The sequence below is a fragment of the Bombus huntii genome, chromosome 11 (genome assembly GCF_024542735.1).
Source record: "Bombus huntii isolate Logan2020A chromosome 11, iyBomHunt1.1, whole genome shotgun sequence".
NCBI classification, from domain to species: Eukaryota; Metazoa; Arthropoda; class Insecta; order Hymenoptera; family Apidae; genus Bombus; species Bombus huntii.
Window position 1 is genome coordinate 990,191 of NC_066248.1, and position 20,314 is coordinate 1,010,504.

Consider the following 20,314-nt stretch of genomic DNA (forward strand, 5'->3'; position numbering starts at 1 on the left):
GATTAAGGCTAATTCACAAACAAATTTACAATAAGATATTAGGTCGATCTAGGCTTACCCAATAAATGTTTCTCGTAAGTTTGCTAACCTCTGTCTCAGCTATCTGTTTGCTAATTATCAGCAATTCACGCTATGATATCGTCGAACTGCGCACGCAGTGGAGCGAGGCGAAAGTCAATGTTTCGCGCAGTGGTACGGTTAGAAATGATTTTTTTCTAGCATATATGTATAATCTCGATTAGATTTTGTAACGTAACAGCGATGTAAATCAAATCGGTATATTTCTGTAATACGTATAAGATACACGTTATGATACGCGTATCGTAATTGTTTTTATTATACCGGATTTTTCCGACATGTTGGGAAAACCTCGATAAACTTTTTCCCCAAACCACTAACGACTAGGCATCGCTTGACTTAATAGATGGTATATTTTGCGTTTTTCATCGGGGCTATTGGAACATGATTGTGAGCAATGTTTGCCGACTAATGAACCACATTATTTCATTCTTCTGTTTGCAGACATCGGCAGGGAATGTTAACACGGTGTAAGAAGAAGAGGAAGAAGAAGCAGGCATCCAGGAAAATTTATTTCAATGCGGAACACACGAACCAGTACTGCTTGTGAGTACAACTCGATAAATAGGAAAAAATTCTCGATTAATACTTAAGTTGACGCGTTGCAATTCTCGGCGTAAGAATTTAAAAAATGTTAACTAGATCATCGACGTCGTTGAATTTTAGTTTTGCGGGTAAATTTTAATTCGCGAAAGTATTTCAACGTTTACGGAAGGTCAGTTTAAAATAAACGAGTAAAATCGGTAACCACAGAGCGGGACATTAGCGACGAATAATCGCGTGCGTATTTATACGAACTCGTTACGAAGTTATATATGGCATTTGAAACGAGGATAACGTCTACGACCGTTTGAAGAAATCATGACTGCTATTGCTTCTTCGTATTTGTCCAAATGAAGTGAATTAATACTTGGCGAAGCCTGGAAATTATTATGTCAGATAACAAGGGATCGCGGTTTGGACGCAATCGTTTACGAAGCATTCGTAAAGTTGCTGCCTTTTTCTCTGGGTGTTTAATCAATGAGAATGCCTGACGCTGCGCTGGTGTATATTGCGGGAAACGATCAATGAAACAACTTGGCCTGCTTTGATATGTCCGATTAAGTGAAACTGCAGCGCTTCTTACGTAAAGTCGTCTTATTGTTCGTGGAAATAGAAGAGATAAATAACGTTTCGCTTGCGTAATTGACAATACGTGACAACATAATCTTCAATCCCAATATTTGCAATAGTATATCAAATATTTCATTGACGAATCAAATGTGTCAGAAGGCAAAGGCTTTGTTTCGATATTCTCAACTTTAAATTATATTTTGTTCGACTATGTTCGATGCTAATGGATTCGTAACTCGTATACGACTAAACTGTTCTGATTTTTACAAAAAATAAAAGTTACAGAATGATTGCGGGAGGAATGGACCACGTGTTTGGAAACGATTTGAACGATATTTTTAAAGTATCGAACACTATATCTATGTTATATTTGTAGAAGAACAGGCGCGTAACATTAGCATATTTTGTAATAGATAAATTAAAGAAATGAGCAATAAAGATTTAGAAACCACAAGGGGGAATATCGGGTTCTTATGTTCTTACGAGCGACAGAATTATTCTTTTGTTTTCCATGGGTTAGGTAGGATCGTAGAAGTGAATTTTCGATTTAGGACATCGCAAATGTGGTTATGATAATGAGAAGCTGTGAGTTTCGCAAGCTATTCGCGGAACTCTACGTGCCGTCCTTTAACGGCGCGACGACGCGACAATGGGTTTGGAAATAGACTTAATACACGATGTTAATCCCTATTCGTAGCAATAGATACGATATTCTGACAGATTGGTGTTGGTAACTGTTCCTTCCACGATATTTTACGATTTGTATTCGTTAGTATTAATCAAAGTAGCCAAGAGTTATTTATTACTCGATCGTATCTATCCTGTATGGTTATTATCGTCGTTGAATAATCAAATAGTTTTTTGCCAACTAAAGATTATTTTACCTATATTATAAACTTGCTTCTTTGTTTTATCATAATTACACATTATCTAATTCGTTCCTTGAGAAGGAAGATGAATAGGTAATTCTCCGATAGTTTGTTACATCATTATGCGCGAGGCGTGAGGTGCCGCTCCCACTGCCCTTCGTATTTCATCAAAATGAAAAATGTTATTTTCAATTTCTTCGAATCGATCGTTCTACGCTTTCTTCCATCGTAGAATCTTTTCTTCGAATCGATCGAAGGATCGTTCTTCCTTCGCGTCGCTTCGTAAACACCAGATCCGATCGTCCGGTAAAGTTTTGTCGTGGAAAAGAAATTTCCGCGTTCCAGGGAACGAGGAATCCGCGGTGCTTGGTGTTGTTCACGCCAACTCGAATAATCTTGTTACAGTAGCTGGACTGGTAACCAATGTCAACCCTTTTTTCTCCGGACGCACGTGCATTGACATGTACCATCTGGTCGCTGGATGTTGCCGTATAGCAATTGAACGTAATGATATTCTGGTACCATCCAAGTTACGTCGCCCTTTCTCCCTCTCAGAGTCTTTGGTCTCGCTCCACTCCTCCCTATTACGCTGTCCTTTTCTCCCCTATCATCTTTCTCTCCCCACTTTAGTGGCTGTTAGCCGGCGTTGGCCATTGACCGACCTTCGCAGTTGAACTGTGCCGCGAGAAGATAGGAGTTGCGCCTTTCTCTCGATTCTCTCTTTCTATCTTTCGTCTCCTCTTGTCTCTCTCTCTCTCTCTCACACACACACACACACTCTCTCTCTCTCTTTCTCTCTCTTCTTCATCTGTTGCGTTATGTTACGTTATGTTATGTTATGTTATGTTATGTTACATATAACGTTAAACGTGCTATTTGTAGAAAAAAGGTTTCTTCCTGGCAGCTCTCTTCGAGATCTAGGATCGATGCTTTGAAAAAATAGTCCTTCGTCCTGCGACCCTCTTGTTATCCGACTACCCGTTCACGCTGCGCGGCGGCGTGGCGATCATTTCGACGATTACGTTTTAAGATCGTTAGAAAACCGACAGCGCGTACAGGCCATTTAATAGGATTTCTCTGGCCCGTTTCGTTGCGGCGACTTTGGCTGGAAGTGTTTAATAACACGTTTTCCGGTTGGATTTGACGGGATATCTTCTGTCGGATTTGGTTGCCGATGCTCTGCCCACCGAGCGTTCTGCTGGAATTTGATAGATTTCACGGTTAGATATTCCACGGTTTTGATTGGCATATAGAGACTGATGTGAGATTATACGGACGATTTTTTCTTTCGTTTTGTCCGTTTCGAATAATCAGAGGATTATCTGTCTGAAACGACTTCATCGATTAGGTGGCTGTTTGGCAAACTGAAAACTCTATCGTTTATCGGTCGGACAATTTGATCAACCTATAATTATATGAAATAGAGAGAATTGATATAGACATGGATATACGTATACAGTTGAAATCCAATCTCAATTATACTTTTTTAAACTAGAATAAAGATACATATAAAAGATACGTAAATCATAGAAGACGTAGTTTATTTTATCCGATTTCTATTACAAAATTCTCTCGTGATATATTATCGACATTCATAAGGACGTTTAGTTACGCAAACTAGATCGATGGAGGAACTTTGAACGAATCGAGTTTTTGTCTATCGAGTACCATTCCATTATTACAATTTCTTCCATTCCTGTGTCTTAATACAAATCGAGCGTTTTCGATCACTACTAACAATAAATATACTCGTAAGCAATCGTACACTATTTAATAGATAATAATCCGACGATAACAAGTCCTGATAATGTACCATATAATTGGAAATATTTACAGAAATCTTGAGTTGCCCGATTAGTCCAACTCGCAGCCGCAATAACGTACATCAATCATAGTAATCATATTCATAATCCTCGACATCACGAACGTCCGGATTCTATGGACTTATCAAATGATATCGCGAGTTCGTCGATGAACCTTCCAAGGGAACATAATCGTTCTATCCCGTCCAGACGTTCTTTCTTTTTTCATCGCATCGGGTACACGTCAAACGAGAATTATAACCAGTATATATTAACACGCGGACAAAAAGCGACTTTGTAGAAGCTAATTAGTGGTACTCTTTTATAACGAGTGACAAGTTCCTGGTCGGCACGGCGCGGCGTAACGCGACGCGGCAAAGGTGCCATAACACCCGTTATGGCTATGGAAGTCCGCGGTAAAGGCGGCGCGCTGCGCCGCGCCGCGCCGCGCCGATTATACATATTTATACGAAACGAAAGCAGCTGAATTCGAATAAAACAAGAGGCTTCCGCGAGTGCCGCGAGATCGCAAGGTGCGTAAGATCGCGTCGAGTACTCTGGCAACTCTTAAAAATAAGATAAACGTGACCGGTTTGCGAGGCAATCGACGGTAGCTCGTTAATCGTCGGCATGGGTATCGTATTTCTAGCGTAAGTACGTGCCTCCGGTAATGGTCTTTCTTTCCGATCGCAGCTTTGCCTCGTTCCTATGACGCGATCGTCCCCTATCATGCCGGTTTTTGCCGATCCCCGGCAGACACTGCCCCATTTGCAATCACGCGCACATTGCACCGCGATGTCGACATTCTGTCTCGTAAGCCGCTGATATAATTGGCCCGCCAGACAGCGAGGATCTCGCGTGTTACGTCGGCAAATTATCATAATTCGTTGACAAAGAAAAGAATATAGAGAAGGGGAAGACTAGTCTGTACTCCGTGTGCTTCGTGTGCTTCGTGTTCTCCGAGGCATTCCGTTAGCCGGAAACGCGAGACATTAGTATCTTTTTATAGTTTTTACCGATTCATCGGTCTCAATTTTTCCGCGTTTCGTCCTTCGATCGCTTATTATGCTATATCCTTTTTCCGCCTCAGCGCTATCGCAATAGAGACGCGAATATCGGATATCTATGCTATACGTGGATTATAATTTTCTCTGTGATATAAAGCCGACAACTCAAACAACGGATAGATTGAATTTGCAATCTAAGGTCTAAACGATTCGTTTCTCGCAGATAATACATTTCAATAACCGATAATTTCTTCCAACAAAAAGTTTTTAATAACTGAGAAAATTAATTTCCTCCGTATCTGTTTCTCTTTACGCAACATTCCATTCGTACCGCGTCACAGCTGTTGTTTTACTCGCGCAACTGTACACAAAATAGATTTCATCTGTAATCTGTATCCTTGATTCGTCGCATCGTACGTGTCGCCAAGCACGTACTTACGTTAAAACACTTTCATCGGACGAGTAGTAACTAATCGATAAAATTGACGGGCGGAAAGAATCGAAAAGGAAATCACCAGTTCGCTATCAATGCAATTATACCTATACTACGTAGAATTTCGATGTTATCGGTACGAGGCGCATCAAGGCGGAACGAGATTGTACAGCGCGTAATAATAATATCGATTCTGTCCATCTAAGTTCTGATTGCGATGAGTATACAAATATACGATCGTTAATTTAGTGGCTTTTTACTAACCGAGTTGAACGGCACATTTTCCTTCTTCTCTCATTAGGTGTCTACATAAATACATATGTAAATACATATATTTGTTCGTGTTGTCGATCTCTACATCGAATCGATTTACCAGTCCCTTATTTTCCGCAATATCTCCTACGACCGATTCTGATGTGGCACGGTTAATAGGAAAATGATACATGCACGCGTGTTGCAATGCAATGTTGATTCTATCGAATTTGTACATACATATGTATAATCACGGATAGACATACACGCCATACGTTGGCTCGCGAAAAAACGCAGAAGGGCAGACATTCTCTATTTCACTTGGAAAACTTTTTAACGCACAAGATCGTTTAAAAAAGAAGCTGCTGTAGGCGAACGTGCCATATGTACTTTGATACTGTCGCTGCAACCATAGCGTCGCGGTGACTGTTGGTGATGCGGTCGTATTGTAAACGCCCGTATACGCGTTGAATGCATGCATCGTCACCTAGGTTTCGTGAAATCTGCATCAGTTTCAATTTACCTCCACATTACCGATTCCTCTCAGTTTGTGACTGTTGTGACAGATAGCCGCGTTGAAACACGTGTTTCGAAACGTCTGATAATTTTCTTCGAACCTCAGTATTGCTATCGATCGTAGGAGTTATAATATCGATAATATAATGTAAAAAATAATGATAAAAAGAGGCAAATGTACGACAGGATGCGTACGATCGTCTGCCTCGCGTCGAATTCTACGCTGCGGGGCCTATCCTGTCCTGTGGGTCCTCGAGATAAGAAAAGGAGGACACCGCAGCATAAACAAAAGACGCGATGCTTTAGGTGACGCCGCGTGCCGCGCCGATCGCGTGCCGCATCGATGGCGTGACTGCGATTTCACTTCAAGATCATCGTCCGAACCGTCAGCAACAGACGAAATGAAAGTCTTCCTTACAAATCAGAAGTGGGATAACGATCGCGCGCCTTTGCAATTCGCAAATGCGTAAGAACTCCTTTTATAATAACTTCATAGCGTGTAGTGCATTGCAGCTATAGCAATTTTATTATTAAAAGAATTCAGCGATAAAGCGTTCTACTAACATCGTGCCACAAGGCGTCTCACAGACGCAGAGAAGAACGATGTTCGCAAAGTCAAACTCGTCGTTGCTCATGCAGTCTCGTCGAATCGACACCGCGAGCACAGAGAAGACAGAAGCCGGTTACGGGTTACGGCACGTGCCGAGGCGGTCCTGCCACTGCGAGTTGGACAGAGGTCAGCGGAGGAACCGTACACCAAGACCCTCACCACTGGAAAAGATTTGCCGATCGTAGAGATCGAGCCCAGTGAATCAACGTGTCGTGAGTTGGATTTTGGCCAGTAAGCCGAAGTTTTATCAGGTACATATAACATTGGTTAAAGTAGGTTCGTGGCGATCACGCTATATTCACGAGCGCATATAGTATTACCAGAATTTAATCCGCAGTCCTGCGAATGGATATATCGTACGTTATACGTTATCGTTATGTATCGTTATGTATCGTATGCGAAGTAGGACCGCGAAGAATTAAGCGTAATTTTCATCTTGCTAGAAATACTATCTTTTTCTATTTTTTCCTATTTTTGTGAAACATAATCGAAATGTTATTAAATAAAAATTGAGAGTAGGAGAATTCGTAAAGAAATGCCGCTTTGATATAGGAGAGATTTGAAAGGGACCATTGAGATACTTAAAAATTGATCGCTGACACGTGCATTCGTTGCAAGTTGCAAGAATATTTATGACACTTAAATAATTTAACCGCTCCATGGTTTGCAATCATCGAATATACGTATGCTGACGGCTACGTGGTGTTGTAGACTTCCATTAGCGTAATCGGATCTCTCGTTTTGATAACTAGCAACTTTCAATTTTTTGTTACTATGCAATCAGAGATGAATACATACAGAGCGAACTAATCAATTTGCAGCACGGAATAGATAACGAAAATATACACCGATAAGTGGTATCGTAACTATCTTCGTTTAACTACATTGTTGCAAAGAAATTAGTAAGACAATTGTACATATCATGCAAAATTGGCGACCTACTTTCGAGTTTCAACATTGTTTGTAATTATCGGGTACTTCAACTTATCATCTGCAATTTTACATAGAGATTATTTGCAGTAGTTCGTTGTACATATTAGTCTTTCTTACCACAAAAAATATTTTACTCCTTCATCGTAGACTCTTTTAATAATTTTCAATTTCTATTATACAATGTACGTCGAGTTGTACGATATTTAAAAATGAGAGCAACGAAAATGTAAGAAGCGTGGAAAACTATGTCAATTATTAGTCGTGAATAATATGCAGTACATAACGATGAGGAAGCATATGTATTCGTATCATATTCGTTATGTAAATTCTATTTTGCATTGCTAGTGTTGCGTGACTAATTGTCACGAAATTTACAATTAAATTAGATTTTGAAAATAAAAAGAGAAGATCACGCTGAGACATACTTCGTCTATCGATCGATTAATCGAACTTCAATGTCTTCGTTGTAAATCGACCTACTGCAAACTACTGCAAGCTACTTACAAGCTACTTTCGTATATCATAAAATACCAGAAAGACAAAAAAAGAAGAAAAAGTTAAAAAAATGTGTAATACGGATCTATTAGCCAAGAAAGCTCTATTAACCCGATCGATAGTCACGTAATTGATCTTTGTCTAAGTAGCACAATTTGAAAAATTCATTTGACGTAAAAGAGAAAAAGAGAAACGGCGGACGGTACAATTTAAAATTTGGCGCGTCGACTATAGAGATCGATCGGCACTCGTACGGACGCGTGATACGACGATTGTTCATTTGTCGCACGAAAGTTCATTGGATTTCATTAAAAAATCAAGACTGATTAGTGTTAATTGAATACGAACACTGTTCGCGCGCACCGTGGTCAGAGCACGTGTCTCTCAACGAAGGAAGTTGAATGCCGACTGTGAGAAGTGTGAAGCGAGAAGCACGACGCGACGCGGCTCTCTTCTGAGTCCGTAAGTCGTGCTTATGACTCGTGTTTTCCTTTCTCCACTGCACGGTAGGCTGTCGTTACGTCTTTCTCTCTCTACGGCGTCGCGATGTCGTCGGTGAGTAAGCGAGCGCCATCGTAATTTGTTCGAATTGCACGTACGCCAAGTTCCGCACACCAGATTCCTGCGGTCACAGGCCCGTTTTGCCAGATTCGAGCTTTGACTTCAAAATGTCCATAACTTTCGGTGGTACACTGCCGGTGAAACCATAACTGCCGACCATTACCGACTAAAATATAGGTCTGCTTTCCTTAGTTGACACGTTGGCTGCTACGATGGTCATTGATGCCTGGCGTTCCTAAATATCTTAGAATAATTCGAATAAGACGAATAGCGGTAACTGAACAATGTTGAATAACGTAAATAACTGGATAACATTATGAAATGAAAAACGCGCTATGTATTACTATTTGTTGTTGTGTAATATTTTGCAGCAAGTATTTATATTTCGTATGACAATGAACGTGTTAACCTGCCATGTCAGGCAAACGAGTTAACTCATGCTTTTAAATATGCATCTTAAATATAAATAGCATTAACATAGAGTATATTATAAGTAAGCATAAAAACATACACATAGCGTATACATACAACTGACGAACAAAATAAACGCGCACGTAATGAGTTAAATGCGTAACAATTCATAACTTAGACATGAACGTAATGTTATAATTTGAGACAAAACGAAGAACAGAAGTGAAAGCTAGAAAAAAAGGCGTAGTAGCATTGGGAGTAGCGACTTTGCTACTATCTATGCTTATCTGCCTATATGCTATTGCTACTGCTACTGCCACTGCTACTGCTACTGCTACTGTTACTGTTACTGCTACTGCTACTGCTACCGCTACTGCAATAAAACATCCTATTTATCTTATTATAAATTTGTTACGATACTATGAAAATACTAGAAAAATAATAAATAAGGGAAAAGTTAGAGTTATTATTAGAATTATCGTTTGCGTATGTCTTCGATTAATCGTAGAAGTCTACTCTACTATATGTGTATACTATATGTGTATACACATATGTATATATGTATATATATACAAGTGCATATTCAAACGAAGTATAGTATACTTATACAATATATATATTAGTATAAATAAATCTTACATACACGAATCACGCAATTGTTTCTATTTTGTATATTTTTAAGATTTGAGATATTTTGGAATATATGTATTTAATACGATAAAATACAAGACACGCGCGTGTAGGGAAACAACTCCGGACAGTGGATAGATCACTATACTGCGGAGTAATATGGGTTGCCAGTTACAGGGCACAAGTATTTTAAGCGTATTTTATTTTTAAAAAATTAATTAATCACATTAAGTTTACACAGATTTCCATCTTTAGTTATAGAAAATAGTTTCTTTTTTTGTATATAAATCCTCTAGAACGTATTTATAATCTATTTTTATCGAAATGTGTTTATTTCTATTAGAAATTATTTACCGCTAGTGTTCATACTGAAAATCGATGAGCGACGAGTAAATTATACGAAAGTTGCTATTTTTGATACGTATTTTACAAAAATTGTCATGAATAATTGAAGAAACGAAAGAAATGTATTCCATGACAGGATAACGTCAGAATTATGTATAAAAATAACAAAGTAAATACACATACGGTTATATGTCAAAGAGTATTATTATTAGTATAGAGTATCAAGAGTATAATAATCGTTCGAGCATATTAGAAGGACATATGCTCGTTTAAATCAATTTTAATTATCTTAAAAATCATCTATGAAAAACTTTCTCGACGTTCAGAATTACCATTGGTGTAGACGTTACATTTATACGTCTGTAATTAGCTTTGAGGAATGCACGAAACCTGTCCCGGTATATATACTAATGTCAATTTTTCCGTGGAACATTTTACGATAGAGATTGCGCCGCTGCTGTTAGCCTTTCGTGGTGATTTCAATTAAGGCCTGCGAGTTATTGCATTGTGCAAGCACAGTAGCTGCGTGCTTTATAGTTTATATAGCAAGCCAGGAAGGCAAGATTACACACAGAGGACAGAGAGTTCGTGAGGTAGTTACTGACTGATTGTTACTTGTAGACTGGCGCTAATGAGCGACTCGCCTGATTACGTTTGAATTAATGTTCGACAATCGCTTGTTTTCACGCACAGTGGTATCTTAGCGAGAATTAACTTTCATTTGGGTGACATTGCCGCGCACCAAACGCATACTTTTCATATTTTTCTTGCGCGTTGTCGCAATATTGCCTCGCTCGTGCCGCAATCCACGATCTCATTAATATTTCCTCGAAACCGTTTGATACGTGGCTTAGAATGTCAGCCATTTTTCCAATCGCAAATATCGAAGTCGATAGAAAAAAAATCTCTGTTTCCGAGCAATTAGATTATAAAAAACAAGCTCTTTTGCAAGTTTCCAGTTAAATCTCCTACGATTATTATTAATTATTTTACTTGAATTCGTATGAACTCAGAATTGAAAAATTGTACAATTCCGATATTCCGGTCGGAAATATTGCAATTTCTCGAAAATTATCTCGAAGATATCGTTTTATTAAGAATTTCTTACGGCTTTTCCTCTTCTATCTCGATTTACGTAATCCGTGTTTCCATAGGGCACGTAAGTAGACTGTAGACGATTACGTTAAGGTAAACTTAGCATGGTTGGCGTCGTCGTACGGTTACGATAGAAATGGAGTACGAAGACTAACCTTATAAACGTCAGATTAAGTTACTTTGGTCGCGCTGTATCCAGCGTACAAATAATTTTAAATTATACACCAACGTTATTAATCTTATCGAAATATTTTCGTTTCACCATGTGGAATGCTTTCGTTCCTTCGCTTGAAAACAATAGACGCTACGTACACGCTTCCATTGGCTTTACGAATATGTTTGTATTGGGACGTATACGCAACATCAATTTGACATTTGCATTTTTTAAATAAATCGTATTAAAATTATGAAAATTGTAAAATAATAACAAAATTAAAGTAAGCACCGATATATCGAATAAAATATGATAAATGTATTTAAACGTCATTGCAAATTGGATTATTTCGTACAGCTTAATCATAGTAATTAAGAAAATGATTTTCTCTTTGAATACAGCCAAGCGGTTACTAATAACCTTCGAATTAAATTACTTGCACATACTCCTCTTCCAATATTCCTTGATATCTCGTGGAACTGGCATCTTTACACGAAACAGCAATAATTTCGGATAGATAAACGAACAGAAACGATTATTTCTGAGAACGGGTTTTCGATCTTCGAGTTTCATTCGATCGGAAGTGATTGGAGGCATTCGTCAACGTTTCTCGTGGTTGCGTGGAAAGTACAAAGTTTTTACAAACGTACGTTAAATTGGCGCAAAATGACACTGAATAAATTAACACGATATCGTTCAAAGAGGCTTCGCTGATTACAGAACCAACGTATGTGCAGATTGTAGATCATTCGTACGGATGGTGGATACGATTGATATGATAGATTATGCGAAAACGCAGCTTCTGCAATCGAAAGCAGCGGTTATATGGTAACCAACCGTTAAGGCATAATCGAGAAGCCGCGGCTAGGTGGTTCGTGCAAATATACATATGTATGTCGTTTAATATCGGACCGGTTTTCCCTTCCTTCGTTCGTGTGTGTCGTCGGTGGATAAATATCGAGTCGACTTTCTTCGAAGAAGGTGCAATGACTATTTCCAGGCTGTATTCGAATTAATCGAAGCGCATACCAGATGAACAGGTGGTACTAAAGAGATCTATAGCGAGAAATTAACCACGCTTCGTCCGCAGTTAGAATAAAGCACGTAGACAATCGTAGCGAGTACCATCGCGAAAATTATACCTCTCGAATCGAGACGAACGAATCCACTTACCCGGTAACAGTCCGCTTCCGCGCACGGATCGAATCTTTGAACGTGCCATTGCAGAAAAGGCTTTCTTAGAAATCGGGCTTCGGTGTGTACAGGAAATTTTGTATCCGTCGAAGCTTCTTCATATACCTAATTATTACGATGATCGAGCCGATCGGAGACTGAAACTCTTCCGCGTGTAAAGGAATGCGGACAGTTTATGCTTCTGCATCGATTTCTATCGAAGTTTTGACAACAAGTTTTTTGTATTTAGCTATTATTCAACTTCTAGAATACGGAAACGCGTTTGTATAACTTAAAACGTCGTAAATATCTCAGGTACGTGGAATTTGTCAATTTAATTTTGGGTATTGATTATTTCAATTCAAAAGAATTTACGATCTTTCTCTCTTGAACCAAGTTTTGTATTTAAAAACGGGGAACTCTGTTCCACTTCTTCTTAAACGGAGCATCCGAGATGATATTCCTGACTGAATGAATCTTGAATTAATCGCAATTAATTTGCAAACACGTCGTTGCATCTTCTTCGAACGAAGATTCACTCGCTGCGATTCGTTTCGTTGATTTGGAAACCGTATTTTGACACTTGACGCAACTAAACGTAATTTAAAAGCTTACATATCGAATGAAATTACATTTGAAACGGATCGCGACTGACCTTTATCCTTTTCGCTATCGGAGGAAAGGAAACGGTCGCTGTTCTACAGCCCAGGTTTCAAATTTTCGAGACGTTACATATTATGACACGTGTTTTTACATATATAATGATAGTAAATGACAGGCACTTAGATAATTCAAGCGGCTTTTAAAATGCGTCGTATAAATATGTATGCGAGCTTGTAGAAAGCAACTACGTGGTGTGTCGCATACGTGTGACGCGTGGTAACGAAAGGGATAGTCGTAACAGTTATATCGATATTTCATTAATCTCATCGCGTATAATTTTCAGCGAAATTTGGCCCTACGAGTATTTGATTCTACTCGGAATTTGTTTTGCTTTTCAGTGAGTACAACGAGTCACAAAAGTATTCGTACGTTCGCTATTATTAAATTGCTACGATTAATATCAATATACTTGGTAAATATTTCTGAGATGTGTACCAATAGGCGATAGGAATAAATATATTTCTCAACTAGTTGTAAAAAGTGATTTCAAAATAACGCGTATTGTTCGAAAATTTCCCTAAGCTGCCAGTTCTCATATAGTGCACTGTAATTAAGCTTTCGATCGATATATCTTTTGCCGAGAAATAATAATTTATTACGATATTGGTAGAAATTTTAAGAAATCGTGGCAAATTTAACGTTCGTTAGATTGGATAATACGTTTTAATCGGTCTGGCAGACTTTGAACTAGCCTTTTTTGTATATTCTGGTTCTATGGAATTCCGTCCTGTGGAATTGGAAAGTTATTTACGACTAATTGAATAGTCACAAAGTAGGAAAAATGTCAATGTAGCCGACAGTGTCCAAAACTATGCGGCAGGTTTTCAAGCAGATCCAATCAGCATATCGAATTATCGAAGCGTACCTACTTCCTCGCGCGCACGTTAACGTGTGGGCTCAGCTCGGTACACCTACGTAATAGCGGAGCCACGATACTTATCGTACTCACGTGCACCTCATCCAAGCGCCTTAAGTGCACCTTGTAAATATTTAAATGAGTAAATAGCGAGTGTGCGTTTATGCTACGTATGCTGTACACGAACAACGGATCAGCCAACGCTAGTGGCCCTTTTGTCGTCCTGTTCCGGGACGACAAAATGCATCGTAACTCATTCTTATCATGCGAATAACACATTTATACGCATATACCTGGTACGTACATAGTCGGGTTAGTAACTCGAGCAATAAGTAGCGATTGTAATCGCTGGTGTGTAAGCGAATTTTATCCCTTCTCATTGTCTGGTAAATATCCTAAGACGTTTGAATAATTGAAATTGAAAGAACCCGTGCACGTTTCGGAATACTTTTTCTAAGAGACTCTTAAGTCGATCTTAGACCAAGTTTCTGAATACGCGTGATTATTACAGGAAACGTTGTATTACGATGTTCTTTTTTTTTTATTTATTTACTAAATTTTACAATTAGCAAAATAGAGAGTTTCGAACGAGCGGAAACTGCAAGCGTTGTAGCTGTGTAAAAATAAGGGAAATTAATAAAAGATAATAACGGAATACTAATTATAAAACAAGTATTTTAAGCTGTCGAAAATGGTTAAATCGTTGATAAAGTCCTTAATTTAAAATGGAACTGTCTATTTCAAGTCTTCGATGTTCCACATTATCGTATTAAAATCTCGTCAGCCGCATTGAAATCGAGCATGTATCGATTTTGCTGATGTCATATTAAATTATAGCGTCTCTTTAACTAATTATCGATCTGTAGGAATTCCTTAAGCGGTTCTTATCGGTCTAGCGCGAAACCGGTAGGATGATTTTATGCAGAGAACAGAGGAATCTCCAGGTTGTTGCATCGCCAGATATTGTAGCGCGATATATTATTTCATGAAAATTACTTCGAGAACATACACGTAGTTCGCTTCGCGACTACTTTACCCGGAGAATTATCGATACCAGCTTTCATCGTGGAGAAAGCCCTCGTACGAAGCCACATGGTGGAAGAAAGAATCTGTGATTATGGTACGATCGATATACATATATTAACATCCTTTTGCTTTTCGTAATGTCGTAATATCGCTGCTTATAATTTCTTTCTTCGACCGTTATATCGCGATGAATCTGCATGATAAAGTTTAATCAAATCGTTACTTTCGCGTTACGAGATATACGACTACGCGTTTCATCTTCCAGAATTACTAGCTACTGTACAGTGATTTGCATCGACATAAATTTTATTCATTTACTTATAAAATACTTTATAATGCATACGACAATTGACCTAATCCATTTCGTAATAGCTGGGGTGGAAATAAGCTGTCGTGTATAGGTAATTCGTTGAATCGTTATAGCAGTGAAACTGCTGCAGCAATAGCAACGAGAATGTGTTTATAAGATGTAAATCTCTTCATTTTACTGGGTGTTAATAATATAGTCGCTTCCTGCAAATATACGTAATAAAATATTACAAGCTTCATTATACGCAAGTACGTACCTATAATATTTCCTTATTAAGTCTTTTCTAAAACATTTGTTTTCACTATGTACGTACGATATGTCTTTTGTATAATATCGTACGCGTTTTTTCGAAATTTATTCTTCTCAATTACACCTCATTTTACGACTCGTATTACAAATTTATGACAGAGTTTCTTCAAGAGAATAATTGGACGTTATTTTGCATCCGCTTGAAACTGAATTATTTTTACAATGGCGAAACTTTCTTCGAGACAGATCTATGTTTATAGATCCTTTTTTCGTTTTCTTTCAATTTTATAAAAATGCAACTCAATGTAAAGGAAAGGAGAGTATATCGATAGATCACGCGAACCAAGTCGTGGACGCAAGCTATTACCAAGCTTCTTAATTGAAGAGTATAGGGGAAAGACACGATAACTGACATTTCCTATTTTTTACAGGCGAGTAATTTTAAAATTGGAACTGTACCGTTAATCAGTTCGGATGAAATATAAGTTCCTTCTGTCACTTTGGATATTCCAAAAATATCGATTGTCACAACGTTAGTTAGATCCATTACGAAGACTTTTACTCTTAAACCTAGGGATTTGTTTGCTCCTCCAACTATATCGCGTTAAAGTGTCGTCTTCTAGCTATGAATCGGCGTGAAGAATTAATAAGGCGATAAACGAAAACTTATCGTCGCGATACGTTTGCCAAAACGAAAACATGGCAGACGTTTACACTTGTGAAATCGTTATACGAAAGAGATCGCAAGGTGTGTTTTCTCGTTTAAGAACGTCAATAAATCGGTGATATCGAGCCTCCGGATCTACACGGTGTTGCCGTGAATACGTATGCAAACGCGTACCCGAAAAAATCTACGAAAAAGGAATCTACGACTCTCGAATTTCGCTGCCAGATCCGTTGGTTGCACCCACCACTTCCGGCGAGGCGCGAAACGGAGCCTGCACAAATCCTTCTGTTTTTACTTCTTTTTCATCAACTACACGTCGCGTCGTACGTCGTACTGTCCGGCGATGTTCGCCATCGATCTTTGGGCCACGTTTCAGATTTCAGTGTCGGGTTTTATGGCTCGTGAGGACGTTTAAAGCTGCATAGGATCGCTGACTTTTCGATCCTTCGAGAAAGATCAAAGAATTCAAACTTGGACGCAAGGCAGAAGAGTCGTATATTCCTCTGCTGTCAACGAATGGTCGCCATGTGGCACCGACGATTACTGATTTTCGTATATACATCAATGTACGCGCGAACATGTAAACTTTTTCTTTTGTAATTTGATAAATGTCGGAGGGAAGATTTTTTTGGACGAAATAGTTTTTCAGTATGTTTGTTTTCTTTTACCGAAATATCAATTATTCGTAGTCCTTTCAGGGAGTTTCCGCCGAATTGAACCGAAGAATACGTTTTTCTTTTTAGAGAAGTAACGTCTACGGTACGTCCGTGCTTCTTTCTGTTTTTATTTTTTCTTTTTTTTTTTATCGAAATGTCAATTATTCGCAGTAGTTTTAGAGATCTTCGCTTAAACTGAACGATTCGTGTAATTATCAACTACGTGCACTTTATGGCTATATTCACGACATCAAATTGTATAACTATAGCTTATGGTCGGTCGAAGATGGAAGAGATAGCTGGAAAAATGTAGTAAATTGCTTCCTGAGATAGAAATCTCAAAAGTCAAGATTGTGGCAAAATGCTGGTTGAGGATAGCGACTGCGTAATTCTATGATGCGAAACGTTGATAAAAGTCAGTGAGTATCATATAGTATCTATTTATTATTATTAAAATGTTGTACAAAAAGTTAGTGTAAAAATAGTACATAAAACGTATCACTAGCTGTAATAGCATGTTATTATGTTAAGTACATTTACATAGTTTTAGCTAATACAAATATTGTTCTTAGTCCATTTCAGCCGACCTTAACATTTTGTTCTTTCAATCCTTCTCGTTTCTTAACATAAATATTTTCTTTCGCGTGTTATAAGTGACTATCGTTTAAACAATGAAAAAATTAAAGAATTATTATCGAGCTTAAAAAGGTTTTGCTTTTAAAATTACCATTTTTAGTAAAATATCTTTACGACAAACTTTCTTTTAAAATCAAATGATCATTCAAACGTCTTCTAGACTCACTCAATAAGCTGTTACGCGAAGGCCTATAATACGTTTACGGAATAACGTTTGCAAACAGCTGTTTGAACAAAGAAATTTTGTTGCAGTCGCTTGAAATTACATTGAAATAGATTTGATTTGAAGTTTTTAATTTTTCACTAAAAAGCAGTATTTACGCGAAGAATATTACAAAATGTAGAAGCTGGGGTCCCAGTTTAGCATTACATCGGTAGATTTAGGCGATCGGGAGAATCGAGAAATTGCGAAGATTTTTCCTCAAAACGCGTATCTTTTGCGTGACGTCGTCGTCAGCTATTCGGTCATTCATCGTGTATATTAAAGTTACTTTATCGTCGGCCGAGAATGCTCCGGATAACGTTGAAACATGGTGATGGTAAAATCGGTACAATTATTTCACCCCTCATTCTTCCAACGCTATTACACAGAATAATACAACGTAACACGGTAATATATTACGGTTGAAAAATGATCGGACTCCTCGCAAACTTACACATTGTTTTTTAACTGTTTGCACGATGGGGCGCAATAACTTGTACCTTACGACTCACGACATAAAATCCTCTTGCGCGTCATTTTTTCGAAGCTTATTAAACCCTTTCCGGATCGCGATCACATACTGGTTCCTATCTGATGATACAAGAGCATCGGTATCGGACCACCATAATTCACCATTAGAGGAAGGAACAACACACGCGTTGAAATACGATGATGCAAAAGGAAGATATTAACGTCAAGGGGAGAAAGAAGCCTCTAACGAGACGCGTATAAGCCGACGGACTGGTGACTGATCGAAATTATTCTTTCGAGGAGGGCGACGGGACGCCAAAAGCGAAAGTGGTCCGAACATTCGTGAGGAACCTGACGTGGATGACCGACCGGGTGGTTACATAACTTATGTGGAGGTGGCAAGACGAAGCTGCGCTGTCCATGCGCGATATATGTGCAGCACGTTGCACCACACCTCAATGGAATAAATTTACATGCACCTTGGCTGAATGAGCCCCGACAAGTTTTGCCCCTGTGAAAGATATACTTTCACGATGCTAACTACCAATACCACCGTACAGGCCGTATTCTTCTTTGAAATTTAATAAAGTTGCTTAAAAATTCTGCACGCTATTGTTAAAATTTAGCCGGTGTTTATTTACTTTGACCGTATCTGATTATGGCTGTAGTTGATTATTAAAATTTAAAGCATAGGTCAGCTCGATAAAGGTTGGACAACGTGTACCGTTGCGTTGCGCGAACCTCCCAAGCGTTGATCAGATGCGTACAGTATAGAGGCTGCGTGAACGTCAAAAGGTTCTCACGTTCATATTGTACGTAAAAATGGGAATCTGAACGATCGACGTGTTAGACTATACCTCTGTTCTACTCGAATAAAGTCGTTGCACTTATAAATTATAGATTATATTAATTGACTTGTATACTTGTATATCTTGTCCAAGGTTGTTGCACGGAATTTACAAAATTTAAAAAATCGTCGGACGCTGAATGGAAAGATAGATAAAAATTTTTCAGATTTTGAATTGTTCGAATAATCGTAATTGCTAGCAAGTACAATTATAATTCGTAACTTTGCATATTTTCTTTCTACGGCGTGTCTATTTTAACTTGAAAGTAAACGGATTAAAAACTTTGATGACAATTTTAAGTTTCATCGAGCGTTACGAACTATCGTTACTTGGTTACTAAGAACTATCCAACCGGGCTGGTATATTTTATTTTGAATTTGCAAGGGAATTCGAAACCATAATTCGCATCGTCTTGTCTAAATCTCTCGGATTATGTATGACAAGGACCTAACGCCATTACGAACTAAAACGCATACTTGATTGAGATTATTAAGAAGCTTAACCCATAAAATAATCTATGAGACACGATATTGTCATTAGACGTTGCACAAGCCAACGCGCTCCGAATGCTATGTCATCGTGATTATTATCGAAATCGATGTTCGGTAGTTCCATTTGTTGGTTAAAAGCGAATAACGAATACTGAAATGGCGTTATTTCTCGCCAGGGACACGCGAAACAGATCGAAAATCAAATGTCTATGCGGAGTATTTTTCAAAGTTTTCTCTTCGCTCTGTTAGAAATTTTTCTCGCGGTTAAAATTACAATTATGTAAGAAAGAAATATCGTCTTATAACGGGATATGTTACATGCGCATTATGCATCTATATCGCACAAATAGGGACGGAATTTTTAAAAAATGCAGGAAGCAGTTAGTGTGACAGTTTGTAGAGGACAAATGCGTGGAAAACAGTAGGGGACAAGAGTAGTATCCGATGCCAGTGGAAATTATGTGCTTCGCTAAGACGATGGTTCGCTCTTTCTGTGAAACGATGGGATCGTAAACTATGCCGTTTACCCTTTCTTTTTTCATGGTAAATAGCATTAATATACAAGATCATAATTTTCATCCGTAGCATTTTTACTCTTCGTTCTGTCAAATTTCTATATGCAAAATCAAATACTTTATTTTTTTCTCGTAAATAATTTTGTTCTTCGTTGGCTGTTAAATATCTTCTTCTTCGAAGAAAGAAATACCAGTTATAAGAATCGCTTGGAAACTATCGCCGTTTAGATTTGTCAATAACAGTTTC

General features: G+C 38.3%; 1 protein-coding gene and 1 long non-coding RNA gene across 3 annotated transcripts in view; one reads left to right on the top strand and one right to left on the bottom strand.

Annotated features, from left to right (window-relative positions):
* LOC126871051 (uncharacterized) overlaps positions 1–20,314 on the top strand; it is a 223,547-nt gene that overhangs the window by 23,367 nt on the left and 179,866 nt on the right. For both annotated transcript variants that reach the window (XM_050629412.1, XM_050629413.1), the window contains exon 2: positions 523–624. The gene's annotated coding sequence lies outside the window, so the exon portion shown is untranslated. The remainder of the gene's footprint in view (positions 1–522; positions 625–20,314) is intronic.
* On the bottom strand, positions 2,061–9,182 carry LOC126871068 (uncharacterized). The gene is made up of 2 exons (XR_007691514.1): positions 8,457–9,182; positions 2,061–3,255 (listed from the first exon to the last, which is right to left on the bottom strand). It is a non-coding gene; the product is annotated as an uncharacterized LOC126871068 (long non-coding RNA).